The 15,572-nt window shown below is 37.2% G+C and overlaps 1 protein-coding gene across 2 annotated transcripts in view; it reads right to left on the minus strand.

Annotated features, from left to right (window-relative positions):
- Positions 1-14,647, minus strand: part of LOC111155373 (scaffolding protein involved in DNA repair) — a 490,720-nt gene extending 476,073 nt beyond the window's left edge. Inside the window, exons 1-3 of one of the 2 annotated variants that reach the window (XM_022515520.1) lie at positions 14,496-14,647; positions 13,428-13,494; positions 349-534 (exon numbers count right to left, since the gene is read on the minus strand). The gene's annotated coding sequence lies outside the window, so the exon portion shown is untranslated. The remainder of the gene's footprint in view (positions 1-348; positions 535-13,427; positions 13,495-14,495) is intronic. The other variant, XM_022515521.1, reaches the window with a different exon arrangement.
- Positions 14,648-15,572: the final 925 nt, after the last annotated feature.

Below are 15,572 nucleotides of genomic sequence, written 5' to 3' on the forward strand. Positions count from 1 at the left end.
AATGTGTATTATATTTCTACCACACATTTACTATCATAGTATTTACCGAAACCTCATCAGCAAGGGGCAATATAGGTACAACATTATACAGTAGAGAACCTAAGTGGAATCCCAACCAATTCTACTGCTCAAACTTAAGTTGTTAGCTATAAAAATAATACTTGTAATAGTTAGCTCTTAGAATTGTGTGAAAAATATTAAATGAGAAAATGTTTATAAAGGGCTGAGCATAAAGGAAAAGACACAGTATGGTCCTCACTAATACTGTTAGAAAAGGAATGAAGTTTTTTTCAATACTGAGCCCAATATAAAACAGAAAGAGGATTTCTTATCAAATTATCAATTTACCTTCACCGGCCCCATCTTCTGGACATGAAATATTCCTGTTCCTGGTACAAAACCTGTCTATTCCAGAACCATGTCCATTATATCCCTGTGACTTAAAAACTGTTTTATCCTCATCAGACAGATCACTTTCACTGGAACTCCATGTTATATCTTTTAGCTCACTGGTACTCTTAGATGCAGCACTTTCTGTTAAAGAAAAAGAAAATGTATAAACACATTCAACTGATATAGTTATTTGCCAAATGAAATTTTATACATGTTACTCTGTCAAAGTCACAAATAACAAAATTCTGATGATAGTGAAAGCCATGTCTTAGATCAGCTTGTGTAAAGTTCTATGTGGAACCTAAGATTCTCTGAATTAAAACCAAATTTATGAAGAAAAAAGAACTAATTAAGTTTAAAAAAACAAACAAACAAGGAAAATGACTATAGCACAAATGAAAATTTAAAAAAAAATAACCTTGAACTAATTATACAACTATAACTTTCTAGAATATTTGATGGAACCAAAAGAACAAGACAAAACACAAAACAAACCATATAACCAGTATTTATGTACAAGAGAAATGCTTCTATGTGCCTCCTGTATCATATTAGGAGTCCTAGCAGCCACAATGTGCTTAAAAACACTTAATAAACTCTTTTAACTAAATTTGTCATTTTGAGGTAATAGTAGATCCACATAGAGTTGTAGGAAAAAGAAAAAAAAAGAGAGAGAGAGAGAGCCCTTGTATGCTTTATCCAGTTCCTTCAATGGTAACAATCTGCAAAACTATAGTGTAACATCACATCTAGAATATTGATTCTGATACCTACAAGACACAAAACAATTCGATCACCATGAGAGTACCTTGCATTACTTTTATAAAGCCACATCTTAGCCACCCTCCTTACCCAATTCTCAACGTCTAGCAACAAATTAGCTTTGCATTTTTGTAATTTTGTCATTTCAAGACTGATATATAAATGGAATCATACTATGTGACAATTCAGGTTTGGCTTCTTTTACTCAGCATAATTCCTTTGACATTCATCCAAGTTGTTCTGTGTATCAACACTTTCCACTACTAAGTATTATTACATGACATGTATGCACCATAGTTTACCCATTCACCCACTAAAGGGTTTCTGTGTTGTTTCTAGTTTGGGGCTATTACGAATAAAGCTGCTATGAACATTGTACACAGGGTTTTATGTGAAAGTAATTTTCATTCTCTGGGATAAATGTCAAAGGGCAATTAATAGGTTGTGTGGTAATTGCATGTTTAGTCTTATAAACTGCTAAACTTTTCCAGAGTGGCTGTACCATTTTACAAACCTATCAGTAACATAACATATCCCATGTCACTGACAGCATTTCGGTGTTGTCACCATTTTTTACTTTGTCATTCTAATAGGAAACCTAGAAAGAATGGGGCTACTCCAGCTTGATGTAATAGGAAGTTGAGAGGAAACTTTACTAACAGTGATCAGAAAAGGAATACACACCTAAAAAAAAATAAATTTTTCTGCTTATGTTTACAATTTAGTTACAATGCTAAAAGTTAAAATATCTTAGACATATTCCAATGAGATTAAGAGGTTAGATATTATAATTCAAGTTCTATAGTAGAGCAAATAGGCTTAGAAGTTAAATGGTTTCATTCAATATATATTTACATAACAACTGATTAAAGTAAGTCTTAAGGAAACAGAAAAATAAGAAAAATTCTCTCTCGAGGAATGCATAGTCTAAAACACAAATCATAAAAAGAAAAATTAACTATTAAATTCGAGGTATGTCACACATAACAGTGGCACAAAAAAAGCAAGTGCTCCAATATGTGTTCATCAGGAAAATAGATTCACTGACAAAATGATGTCTGAAAAAACAGCACTTACAAAGGCACAAAAGCCTTTGTAATAAGCCTATTTTAAATAATTATATAATTATTTAAAAAATAAATAAATAAATAAATAAATAATTATATAATTATTTAAAATAAATAAGCCTAAAAATAAGCCTATTTTAAATAATTATAAACATTTACTAAACACTTACTTGGTGCCACGAACATCCAGAATTACAAAACTTGTCTACCTTCAAAACATAAAATTAAAAATAAAATAAACTTCATCCATATTGATTTAAATAGCTAATAAAAACTAAGCTGTGTATTTACTTACAAAAGATATTATCATATCAGTCCCTTTTATTATTATGCATCTGGAAGAGTAAACTGAAAAGGAAAGAGTGGAATATGACAGAAGGAGAGAATGTTTGTATCCCTTAAAATTCACAGTTCTGGGGTACCTGGGTGGCTCAATTATTAAGCATCTCCCTTTGTCTCAGGTCATGATCCCAGAGACTGGTCAGGTAGGGCTCCTAGCTCAGCGGGGAGCCTGCTTCTCCCTCTCCCACTCCCCCTGCTTGTATTCCCTATCTTGCTGTCTCTCTCTGTCAAATAAATAAAAAAAACTTTAGGAAAAAAAATTCACAGTGCTGAAACTTAGTGGGATTAAGAGGTAGGAACTCTGGAGGTGATTAGGTCATGAGGGTAGAGCCCTCATGGGATTAGTGCTCTATATAAGAAGCCCCCAGAGAGATTCCTGGCCCCTTCCTCCATGTGAGTCAACAGCAAGATGGTAGAGTCATGAGCCTGGAAGTGAGTCTTCACCACACACTGCATATTCTGGTATTATAATATGTATACTATATTCTGAATATTCTGGACCAATTTCTGCCATTTAAACTACTTAGTCTATGGTATTATTGGTCTATTACTGGTCTATTGGTCTATTAGTGTGATCAGACTAAGATAGAAAGGAAGGAAAGTTATCACTACTTTCAGATTATATAATGAATTCATGGAATTCATAATCCATGAATTACAGAAACTTTACATAAGTTATGCAGATAAAACCACTACCAGGAATTTAATATGAACTCATTTTATTTGTTGAAGGGTACCCTTGAAATCAAGACCCAGTCCAGCGAAATTCTAGGAAGGATATCAGCTAGACAATGAGAATAGCTACAACAGGTAAACATTTATGAGCGCCCTTTGCAAGCCAGGCATTGTGCTAGCATGTGGTATTACAGGCTGAACTGTGTTACCCCAAAGGTCATTCATATGTTAAAGTTCTAACACTCCAGTATCCCCGAATGTGATTATTTGGAGACAGGTTCTTTACAGAGGTGATAAAGTTATTCCAATAGGACAGGTGTCCTTATAGGAAAGGAAAATCTGGACACATGCAAGGAGTGAAGACACACATGGAAAGTGAAGACACACAAAGAGTGAAGAAACACATAGAAACATAACCATTACAAGACAAGGCAAGAACCCTAGAGCAGATCCTAGAAGGAACTAATCCTGCTAATACCATCATTTTGGACTCAAGTAGCCTCTAGGACTGTGAGATAGTAAGTTTCTGTTATTCACACGACCCAGTTTGCACACTTTATTACTAGCATTTTATCATGGCAGCCCTGGCAAACTACTACACCTAGGATATACAGAAGAGCAACAAAGAAAGCTCTGCCCTTTGGAAACAAATGATATAAAGAGGAGAAAAGTAATTCAACAAATATAACAATAACAACAAAAAAATTAAGTGACTCCTCTTGAGGAACAAGCATTTCTGACCTCAAAAACAAAAATTTTAAGAAGAAAATCTGTATGGCATTTAAGGAAAAAAAAAACCTTTTTAAGGAAAAAAAAAACCTTTCACTTTGGTAATAAATAAATATATTCTTTACTATTAATATGTTTTATTAATATATAATATATATATATATATATATATATATATATATATATATATATATATATATATATATATAATTTAAGTTCTACTTTTCAAAGAAAATCATCTATAAAGGTTCCAGGCTCTTATTTTCAAGTGTATAATCTTTTGTCTTCCTTTTCCCACTCCTTCCCATTGCCTGTTTCCTGCCTTATTCAGTCTTCTCTGGTTACAGTGCCTTACAGTTGAGGAAAGAGAGACACAGAGACATATCTCCCCTTTTGGGCACATTCTGCAAAAGTATGTTCCCCCATTTCTCCTTCCCAGCTCTCACAAAAATACTACTTCCCAGCCTAAAAATTCTGTTAATATTATGTCTGAAACTAATACCTTAGAAGCTACAATTGGGGGGCATAAGGGTGGCTCAGTGGGTTCAGCCTCTGCCTTCACCTCAGGTCATGACCTCAGGGTCCTAGAATTAAGCCCCTCATCGGGTTCTCTGTCTCCCCCTCTCTCTGCCTGCCTCTCTGCCTACTTGTTCTCTCCCTCTGTCAGATAAATAAATAAAATCGTTTGAAACAAACAAACCCAAAAAAGCTACTATTGGGGCATCTGGGTGGCTCAGTCAGTTGAGTGTCCAACTCTTGGTTCCAGCTTAGGTCATGATCTTAGAGTCATGAGATCAAGGCCCATGTACAGCTCCCCAGGGGGAATAGATGCTGCTTAAAATTCTCTCTCTCCCTCTGCCCCCTACTCTCCTGCACTAAAAAGGAAATTTTTTTTAAAAAAGGTACTATTTAAAACATGAGCCAGTTCTAGGAAATACCTTGAGACCCTCATTCCTATCAATTTCTGTTTACCAGTTTTTGTTAAATTTTTTACAATATTTACTTGCCTCAACAGGCAATTATTTTGTAAATACAGTAATTATACATTGATGCAAGCTCTTTCAGCCTTTCAGAATATACTGATCATTCTATGAAGTACAAAGAACAGGACGGTGGGTCGAATATATACTGGCATAGGGAAACCATCGCAAAAGATCTTTCTGTAATTAAACACAAGTTCAGAGCTTATTTTATATTTCCTTTTTTCCTCAAGTTGAATATGGCTATACTCACTTAAAATCACCAAAAAAATAACAGCCACATCTGTAAAAGAAAATCTTTTCTACATATTCTATGACAACTTAGAAAACAGAATTAAAGTGATCTTTGAAAATCACATCATTTGGCACTAATAACAAGAAAAGTTAAATTCTACAGTTCCACCAGAAGATGATGGAATTAGAGGAGCAAGATGGCGAAGCAGTAAGAGACTGAAATATCATCAGGTCCCAGAAGTTCAGCTAGATGGTTATCAAACCATTCTGAACACCTACAAACTCAATAGGACATAGAAGAGAAGAGCAACAATTCTAGGAACAGAAAATTGACCACTTTCCAGAAGGTAGGACTTGCAAAATGAATCTGAAGCACTGGGAAGATAGACCGTGGCAGGGAGAGGCCAGATCCCGGCAAGTGAGAGAGCAGCGGAGCACAAAATTGGATCTTTTAGAAGTCTGCTCCACTGAGAGACGTTGCTCCAGAGGCAAAGCAGGGGATGGAGCGCTCGCTGGGACAGTGTGGTGTCAGGACCCAAAGGGACACAAAAAGACCAGGGGTGTCTGAGGGTGACAGAGCTCACAGATATGGGATCACAGGTATGGGATCGGGGAAGTCAGCTGTAAAGATGGAGCTGAAAAGTGGGATTTCACCTCGGGATTACCTTAAACCATGATCCAAGGCACAGTCGGGCCACTACTCTTTGAGCAGGGACCCCACAAGCGACAGATCCAGAGATGCCCCCTCGTCCTCATTTGGGAGGAGCAGTGTGGGAGTGCACTGCAGGAATCTGTTGGGTTTGGAAACCCCACACAGGACCATGAGCCAGAGACAGAAACGCTCGGACACAGACCGGGTGAGAATGGAGTGTGGCCAGAAACCAGGGAGATGGGACGAATTGACTGCTTTTCTCTGAGGGTGCACTGAAGAGTACGGCCTTGAGCTTTTGGCTCTTATAGGCTGCAGATTTGGAGGCCACCATCCTCATTCCCGTCCTCTAAAGTGGTATGGAAAGCGTTCGGGGAACAAAAGCTACCAAGAACGAACCCAAGCAGATAACTTAGCCTGACCCCTAGCAATGGGGATGCAATTCCACCTCAGGCAAAGACATTTGAGAATCACTGAAGCAGGCCCCTCCCCCAAAAGATCAGCAAAAACATCCAGCCAAGACCAAGTTCTCTGTGGAACTACAGAGATAGGGGAAAGCAACACATAGACTTCATGGCTTTTACCCTATGATCCTTTTGAAGGTAAATTTTTAAAAATTTTTTTGTTATTCTATTTTCTTTTTGTTATACTACTGATTTAGTCTATTTCTTTTCTATTAACTTTCCTCCTTCAAATTTTAACATTTTTTAACTATTTTATCAATACCTTTTTAAATTTTTAAATTTTCATTGTTATAGTCGTATTTTATCCCCTCGTTGTATCTAACCTTAAGTTTTTGTATACATATATCTCTTTTATTTCTTTAAAATATTGGGATAGAATTTCTTCCAACAATCAAAATATACCATGAATCTAGTGCATGGCTTTCCTCTTGTATCTATCTAGCCTGATCATATTCTTTTCTCTTTTTTTTTCTTTTTTCAACCAACTTCTTATCAATTCCTATTTTAGAATCTTTTTAAATTTTCAACTTTATAGTCATATAACTACCCTTCATTGAGTTTACCCTTTTTTGGTATATATATATATATATGTTTTTCTCTCATCAAAATGTTGGATGGTAGGCTCTCCTACAGACCAAAATATAAGTGGGTGGCTCTGTTCTATTCACCAGTCTGAAATATATATATGAGATATATTATTTCTTTATTTATTTATTACCACCTTCTTCTCCCCCTGGTTTTGGGTCTCTTCTAATTTGGTTGATATATTTTTCTGGGGTCGTTGCTACCTTTTTTAGTATTTTGTTTCCTCATTCACCTACTCTTATCTGGATGAAATGACAAGGCTGAGAAACTCACCACAAATTAAAAAAAAAAAAAAGAACAAGAGGCAGCCCCAACGGCTACGGACCTAATCAATAAACACATTAGCATTATGTCAGAACTAGAGTTCAGAATGATGATAATGCAAGCTGGGCTCGAAAAAAGCATGGAATATTTAGAGAATACCCTTCTGGAGAAAAAAAATCCCTTTCTGGAGAAATAAAAGAACTTAAATCTAACCAAGTTGAAATAAAAAATGCTATTGATGAGGTGCAATAAAAAATGTAGGCTCTTACCACTAGGATAAATGAAGAACAAGAGAATTAGTGATATAGAAGACCAAATGATAGAGAATAAAGAAACTGAGCAAAAGAGAGACAAAAAACTACTGGACCACAAGAGGAGAATTCGAGAGATAAGAGATACCATAAGACAAAACAATATGAGAATAATTGGGATCCCAGAAGAAGAAACAGAGAGCGGGGCAGAAGGTATATTAGAGCAAAATATAGCAGAATTCCCTATCTGGGGAAGGGAACAAACATCAAAATCCAGGAGGCACAGAGAACCCACCTCAAAATCAATAAAAACAGGTCAACACTCCATCATCTAAAAGTAAGACACACAAGTCTTAGTGACAATGACAAAATAGTGAAAGCAGCTTGGGACAAGAGGTCTGTAATATACAACAGCAGAAATATTAGACTGGCAGGAGACCTATCCACAGAGACCTGGCAGGCCAGAGAGGATGGGCATGATATATTATGAGAACTAAATGAGAAAAATATTCAGCCAAGAACACTATATCCACCTAGGCTGTCACTGAAAACAGATGGGAGAGATAAAGCTTCCAGGACAAACAAAAACTAAAATAATTTACAAACACCAAACCAGCCCCACAAGAAACACTCAAATCTAAGCAAAGAGAGGGCCTAAAAGTAACATAGACCAGAAAGGAACAGAGGCAATATACAGTAACAGTCACCTTACAAGCAATACAATGGCACTAAATTCATACCTTTCAATAGTTACCCTGAATGGAAATGGGCTAAATGCCCCAATCAAAAGACACAGGATATCACAATGGATAAAAAAACAAGACCCATCAATATGCTGTCTATAAGAAATTCATTTTAGACCCAAAGACAGCTCCGGATTTAAAGTGAGGGGGTGGTAAACAATGTACCATTCTAATAGACATCAAAAGAAAGCTGGGGTGGCTATCCTTACAACAGATAAATTAGATTTTAAGCCAAAGAGTATAATAAGAGATGAGGAAAGAAACTGTATCGTACTTAAAGGGTCTAACAAGAAGATCTACCAATTTTAAATATCTATGCCCCTAACGTGGGAGCAGCCAATTATATAAACCAATTAATAACAAAATTAAAGAAACACATCAACAATGATAAAATAATAGTAGGGGACTTTAAGACGCCCCCCCCCCCTTACTGAAATGGACAGATCATCTAAGCAAAGATCAACAAGGAAATAAAGGCTTTAAATGACACACTGGACCAGATGGACATCACAGATATATTTAGAACATTCCATCCTAAAGCAACAGAATACACATTCTTCTCTAGTGCACTTGGAACATTCTCCAGAATAGATCACATCCTGGGTCACAAATCAGGTCTCAATCGGAACCAAAAGATTGGGAACATTCCCCGCATATTTTCAGACTACAAAGGTCTGAAGCAAGAACTCAATCACAAGAGGAAAGTTGGGAAGAACTCAAATCCATGCAGGTAAAGAGCATCCTACTAACGAATGAATGGGTCAACCAGGAAATTAAAGAAGAATTTTAAAAAGTCATGGAAACAAATCAAAATGAAAACACAAATGTTCAAAATCTTTGGGACACCACAAAGGCTGTTCTATGAGGAAAGTATATAGTAATACAAGCCTTTCTCAAGAAACAAGGGCTCAAGTACACAACCTACCCCTACACCTAAACGAGCTGGAGAAAGAACAGCAAAGAAAGCCTTAAACGCAGCAGGAGAAGAGAAATAATAAAGATGAGAGCAGAAATCAGTGAAATAGAAACCAAAAGAACCGGAGAACAAATCAACGAAACTAGGAGCTGGTTCTTTGAAAGAATTAATAAGATGGATAAGCCCCTGGCCAGACTTATCGAAAAGGATAGAGAAAGGACCCAAATTAATAAAATCATGAGTGAAAGAGGAGATATCACAACCAACACCAAAGAAATACAAACAATTATAAGAACACAGTATGAGCAACTATACACCAGCAAGTTTGACAATCTGGAAGAAATGGATGCATTCCCAGAGACAAATAAACTACCAAAACTGAACCAGGAAGAAATAGAAAACCTGAACAGACCCATAACCAGTAAGGAGATTGAAGCACTCATCAAAAAAGCCTCCCAACAAATAAGAGCCCAGGGCCAGATGGCTTCCCAGGGGAATTCTACCAAACATTTAAAGAAGAATTAATACCTATTCTCCTGAAACTATTCCAAAAATAGAAATGGAAGGAAAACTTCACAACTCATCTGATGAGACCAGCATGACTTTGATCCCAAAAACCAGACAAAAAGGAGAATTACAGAACAAAATCCTTAATGAACACGGATGCAAAAACTCTCAACAAAATACTAGCCATTGGATCCAACAGTACATTAACAGGATTATTCACCACGACCAAGTGGGATTTATTCCACGGCTGCAACGTTGGTTCAAGATCCGCAAATCAATCAATGTGATGCAATACATTAACAAAAGAGAGAACAAGAACCATATGATACTCTCAATAGATGCTAAAAAAAAAAAAAGCATTTGACAAAGTACAGCATCCCTTCTTGATCAAAACTCTTCACAGTGTAGGCATAGAGGGTACACAGCTCAATATCATCAAAGGCATCTATGAAAAACCCACAGCAAGTATCATTCTCAACAGGGAAAAACTGAGAGCTTTTCCGCTAAGGTCAGGAACAGGGTAGGGATGTTCACTATATCCACTGCTACTCAACATAGTACTAGAAGTCCTAGCCTTGGTAATCAGACAACAAAAAGAAATAAAAGGCATCCGAATTGGCAAAGAACAAGTCAGACTCTCACTCTTTGCAGATGATATGATACTTTACGTGGAAAACCCAGAAGAATCCACTCCAAAACTGCCAGAACTCATACAGGAATTCAGTGAAGTGTCAGGATATAAAATCAATGCACAGAAATCAGTTGCATTTCTATACACCATCAGCAAGACAGAAGAAAGAGAAATTAAGGATTTTATCCCATTTGCAATTGCACCCAAAACCATAAGATACCTAGGAATAGACCTAACCAAAGACGCAAAGAATTTGTACTCAGAGAACTATAACGTACTCATGAAAGAAACTGAGGAAGATGCAAAAGAATGGAAAAACGTTCCATGCCCTTGGACCGGAAGAACAAATATTGTGAAAATGTCTATGCTACCTAAAGCAATCTACACATTTAACGTAATCCCTATCAAAATAACCATCAACTCTTTTCTAAGAAATGCAACAAATAATCCTAAAATTTATATGGAACCAGAAAAGACCCCGAATAGCCAGAGGAATATTGAAAAAGAAAACCAAAGCTGGCTGCATCACAATTCCAGACTTCAAGCTCTATTACAAAGCTGTAATCATCAAGATAGTAGGTACTGGCCCAAAAACAGACACACAGATCAATGGAACAGAATAGAGAGCCCAGAAATGGACCCTCAACCCTACGGTCAACTCATCTTTGACAAAGCAGGAAAGAATGTCTAATGGTAAAAGACAGTCTCTTTAACAAATGGTGTGGGGAAAACTGGACAGCCACATGCAGAAGAATGAAACTGGACCACTTCCTTACACCACACACAAAAACAGACTCAAAATGGATAAAGGAACTCAATGTGAGACAGGAATCCAACAATCCTTGAGGAGAACACAGGCAGCAACCTCCTCGACCTCAGCCACAACAACTTCTTCCTGGAAACTTCGCCAAAGGCAAGGAAAGCAAGGACAAAAATGAACTATTGGGACCTCATCAAGTTCAAAAGCTTTTGCACAGCAAAACAATCAATAAAACCAAGACAACTGACAGAATGGGAGAAGATATTTGCACATGACATATCAGATAAAGGGCTAGTATCTAAAATCTATCAAGAACTTATCAAACTCAACACACAAGGAACAAATAATCCAATCAAGAAATGGATGGAAGACGTGAAGAGACATTTCGGTAAAGAAGACATTCAGATGGCCAACAGACTCATGAAAAAGTGCTCAACATCACTCAGCATCAGGGAAATACAAATCAAAACCACAGTGAGATACCACCTCACACCAGTCAGAATGGCTAAAATTAACAAGTCAGAAAACCACAGATGTTGGCGAGGATGTGGAGAAAGGGGAATCGTCCTACACTGTTGGTGTGAATGCAAGCTGGTGCAACCACTCTGGAAAACATGGAGATTCCTCAAAAAGTTGAAAATAGAGCTACCGTATGACCCAGCAATCGCACTACTAGGTACTTACCCTAAAGATACAAATGTAGGGATCCGAAGGGGCACATGCACCCGAATGTTTACAGCAGCTATGTCCATAATAGTCAAACCGTGGAAAGATCCTAGATGTCCATCAACAGATGAATGGATAAAGATGTGGTATGTACGTGTGTACACACACAAACATACACACACACAGGAATACTATGCAGCCATCAAAAGAAATGAAATCTTGCCATTTGCAACAGCATGGATGGAACTAGAGGGTAATATGCTAAGCAAAGTAAGTCAATGAGAGAAATACAATTATCATATGATCTTCTGATATGAGGAATTTGAGAGGCAAGGTGGGGGATCATGGGGAGTAGGGAGGGAAAAAATGAAACAAGATGGGATCGGGAGGGAGACAAACCATAAGAGACTCTTAATCTCTCAAAACCAACTGAGGGTTGCCAGGGGCGGGTCGGGGGGTAGGGATATGGTGGCTGGGTTATGGACATTGGGGAAGGTATGCGCTACAGTGAGTGCTGTGAAATGTGTAAGTCTGATGATTCACAGTCCTGTACCCCTGGGGCAAATAATACATTGTATGTTAATTTTTAAAAAAGATTATGGAATTACAAAAGACATTGCCAGTTTATTACATAGTGTTTTATGAATTTATGAATTGGGGAAATCTTATTTTCATTTTTATTTTTCATAAAAAGGACCCCCTAAATATTAGTGAAATAACTGTATAGCTCTTATTCACAGAAAGTTTTCCCAGTCTGCATAATTTTTAGCAGGCTTTCAGACAGCTCTTTTTGCCATCAGACATAGCAATTACTGCCATCAATTAAGCAACTAAGTGCAAGCCTTTGAAATAGACATTTTATTACTTTTTTTTTGTTTACAATAACCCAATGAGGTACACATTCTTTTATGTATTTCCCAGATGGAGAAACGGAGGCTTACGGTGTTTACTTTCTTTCCCAAGATTACACAGTCAGGACCCCAAGGAGCCAAAAGAGATCTCTTAAGGTCTCAAGCATGGACTTTCCCTGCCTACCCACTAAGTGTGGCAGCAGAGCCAGCAGTCTCCCTAGTATTTCTTCCTTACTAACAGAAACCCAATTTTATTTAAGCAGCAATATAGATATTTAAAAATCTTTAATTTCACTGAAGTCCCTTTTGTAGACTAACCCTATATAACAGGTTCTGGCCAAAGGCAGAGGTCCTGGGGAGGAAATCCCTTCCCAGAAGAAAAGTACACTTGGAGAAAACTCTCACAACCTACAGCCCTCCTGAGAACTAGGCCCAGAGAACTTAGCTTCCACCCCATGACCACAAGAATAAACTCCACACTAAGGCTACAGAACTCAAAACAGGTCTGACTCCCTAAACTTCTTGTTGCAGGAGATAAATTCAACCCTATTTCTTCAAACACTCTAAAAGTTTCCTACTATCTATATCTGAAAGCTTTCTCTAACTGATTCACCAAGTAAGAATTTCACTGCCTGAAATATGATAATCCTTTTATCATAGTTCAGAACCATATTTCCCAAATTAGAGTTTTTTAAAATCCTGGGAGCCTAAGCTAACCTACTGAGCTCTGCTGATAAGAATAAACCAGGAAGGGTACATAAAAAATTTTATTATCTATGGGAGGCAAGGAAAAAATGGGGTAGATGGTGACAAAGATGAGAGATTTCTCAAAAATTACCTTTTTACATTTTGATGTTTTTAAACCATAAATATACAGTCTATCCAAACTATGGAAATAAATCAAAGAAGGATATATTAGCCTTATGCCTTTTCTGTCAAGAAACCAACAAAATATTACCTTTCTTGGGTCTAGGGGATAATTTGAGGTTCTTTTCTGTAATGATCTTCTTTTCAGCTGTTAATGACTGTAGGAAGATGACAATAATATAATAATAATGATAATGTAGTAATTTATGTGACAAGGGCTAAAATAAAAAATATTTTTTAAATACTCCAAGCCTTAAACAATACCCTCCTTAAAATATACCTCTTTTATTGATATTAACCAATAAGTATTCCCAAAGCACATATTCCTCATACACAAATGTATTTTTATATTTTATCAGAATCTAAACAGAGAACTAACCATTAAGAGTTTATAATAGTGGGCACCTGGGTGGCTCAGTGGGTTAAGCCTCTGCCTTCAGCTCAGGTCATGATCTCAGGGTCCTGGGATCAAGCCCCATATCGGGCTTCCTGCTCAGTGGGGAGCCTGCTTTCCCCCTCTCTCTGTCTGCCTCTCTTTCTAATTGTAATCCCTCCTGCTGTCAAATAAATAAATATATTTTAAAAAAAAAGAGTTTATAATAGTATCCCATTTTGTACATATCTGTGAGTATTTCAAAATCAGCATATATACAAAAATTAACCAGAATATCTTGTTGGCAACAGATCCTGAATATACAAGCATTTCATAAATATACTTCTCATCAAGAGTAGGATGCCCAAAGATTTCATTACAAAGAAGGACAAAGGCTGGGCCTGGCATGAAGATGTGATTACTAACTTGCCAAAATTACTAAAGGGGGACAAAATTACTAAGGGGACACCTGGGTGGGTGAGCGGGTTATGTGTCTGCCTTTTCGGCTCAGGTCATGATCCTAAAGTCCTGGGATCCAGTCCCACACTGGGCTCTTTGCTCATCAGGGACCCTGCTTCTCCCTCTGCCTGTCACTCCCCCTGATTGTGCGAGCTCTCTCTCTCTCTCTCTCTCTGATTTAACAAAAACAAAAACAAGAAGACTGGACCAATTACTGTGTCCTGAAATAAGGAAGGGAATTCCAAAGAAATATAATTACAGTGGCTTAAATACTCAGGAATCTAAGTATCCATTGGCATTCAAGAAAAACCATTTTTAATTACTTACCAGAGTCCCAGAAGTGTTCTGAAATCCTTCTCCACATCTGCGCCATGCTTCAGAGAGGGAAGCAGCTGCCCCCACTGTCCTGAGACCTGCTCTTCGGAACTTTAGTGGACCCCCTCTTGGAAAGGATGGGTATTCTATATCCCAATTTCTTTTTCTCTGTGGAGATGGTTTTTAAAGGAAAAAAAAAACAAAACAAAAAAATCAAACCAACTTCATTAAAAATACATTAGTTATTAACACTATGGGAACCCAGGAATGGCAATGGTGAAGGCATAGCTTTTGAATGTCTCTGAATCCCCATGTAAAAAAAAAAAAAGTAACAAGAAAGCATACAAACTGTACAATCAGAGAACAAATTCGAAAATACAAAGAGATGAGGACAAATATATTCAACCCTCCAAAGGTCCTGCATATGATTCTATCTGAAAGCAAAGCTGAAAGAAGTGAAGGAACAAAGGAGGATCTTAGTACATACACATGTGGTGTTCACTATGAAGCAGGCAATCTGAGGATGAAATGGTACCTGAAACAGTCCCAAGAACATCCAAAGAAGTAGGAGCAGTTTAAGACACTTAGCACTTGTCAGCCAGGACTACCTTCTTGGACCGGATGTCGCACTGCAGAGAAATTGCTGGCAGGGGAATCTGCTCAGCAGCACAGGGATGGTAGAGATGAAGAAAAGAAAAGGTTCAGATGGAGCGTAGGAAGGGAACTGAACCAGAAGATATCTAAATAAACAAGTGGCCATATTTTTGCAAACTACAAGAAAAGAACAGAAATTATAAAAGCTCTTTTGAATTCTGCCTTCTTCTAAAAATTCACAGAAACTATAACATAAAAATAGGCAATAGAAAGGGATCAAGGTTAAATCCAATACAAAGTTATAATTAGAAAAAACAGAATGGAGCAGAATAACATACCAACACACAAAGAAAGCAAACTAAAAACATGCTGAGAGAACAGAAAAAGTGTAACCTACTATTTCAATATAAGACAACACATTTAGATTATAAAAAGTCAGAAATGAAGTAACAAAACTTAAGCAGTAGAATAAAGTTAAAAAATCACCTGAGGGAA

Source organism: Enhydra lutris, unplaced genomic scaffold (genome assembly GCF_002288905.1).
Source record: "Enhydra lutris kenyoni isolate GAN:26980312 unplaced genomic scaffold, ASM228890v2 scaffoldscaffold41, whole genome shotgun sequence".
In the NCBI taxonomy this organism is placed as follows: Eukaryota; Metazoa; Chordata; class Mammalia; order Carnivora; family Mustelidae; genus Enhydra; species Enhydra lutris.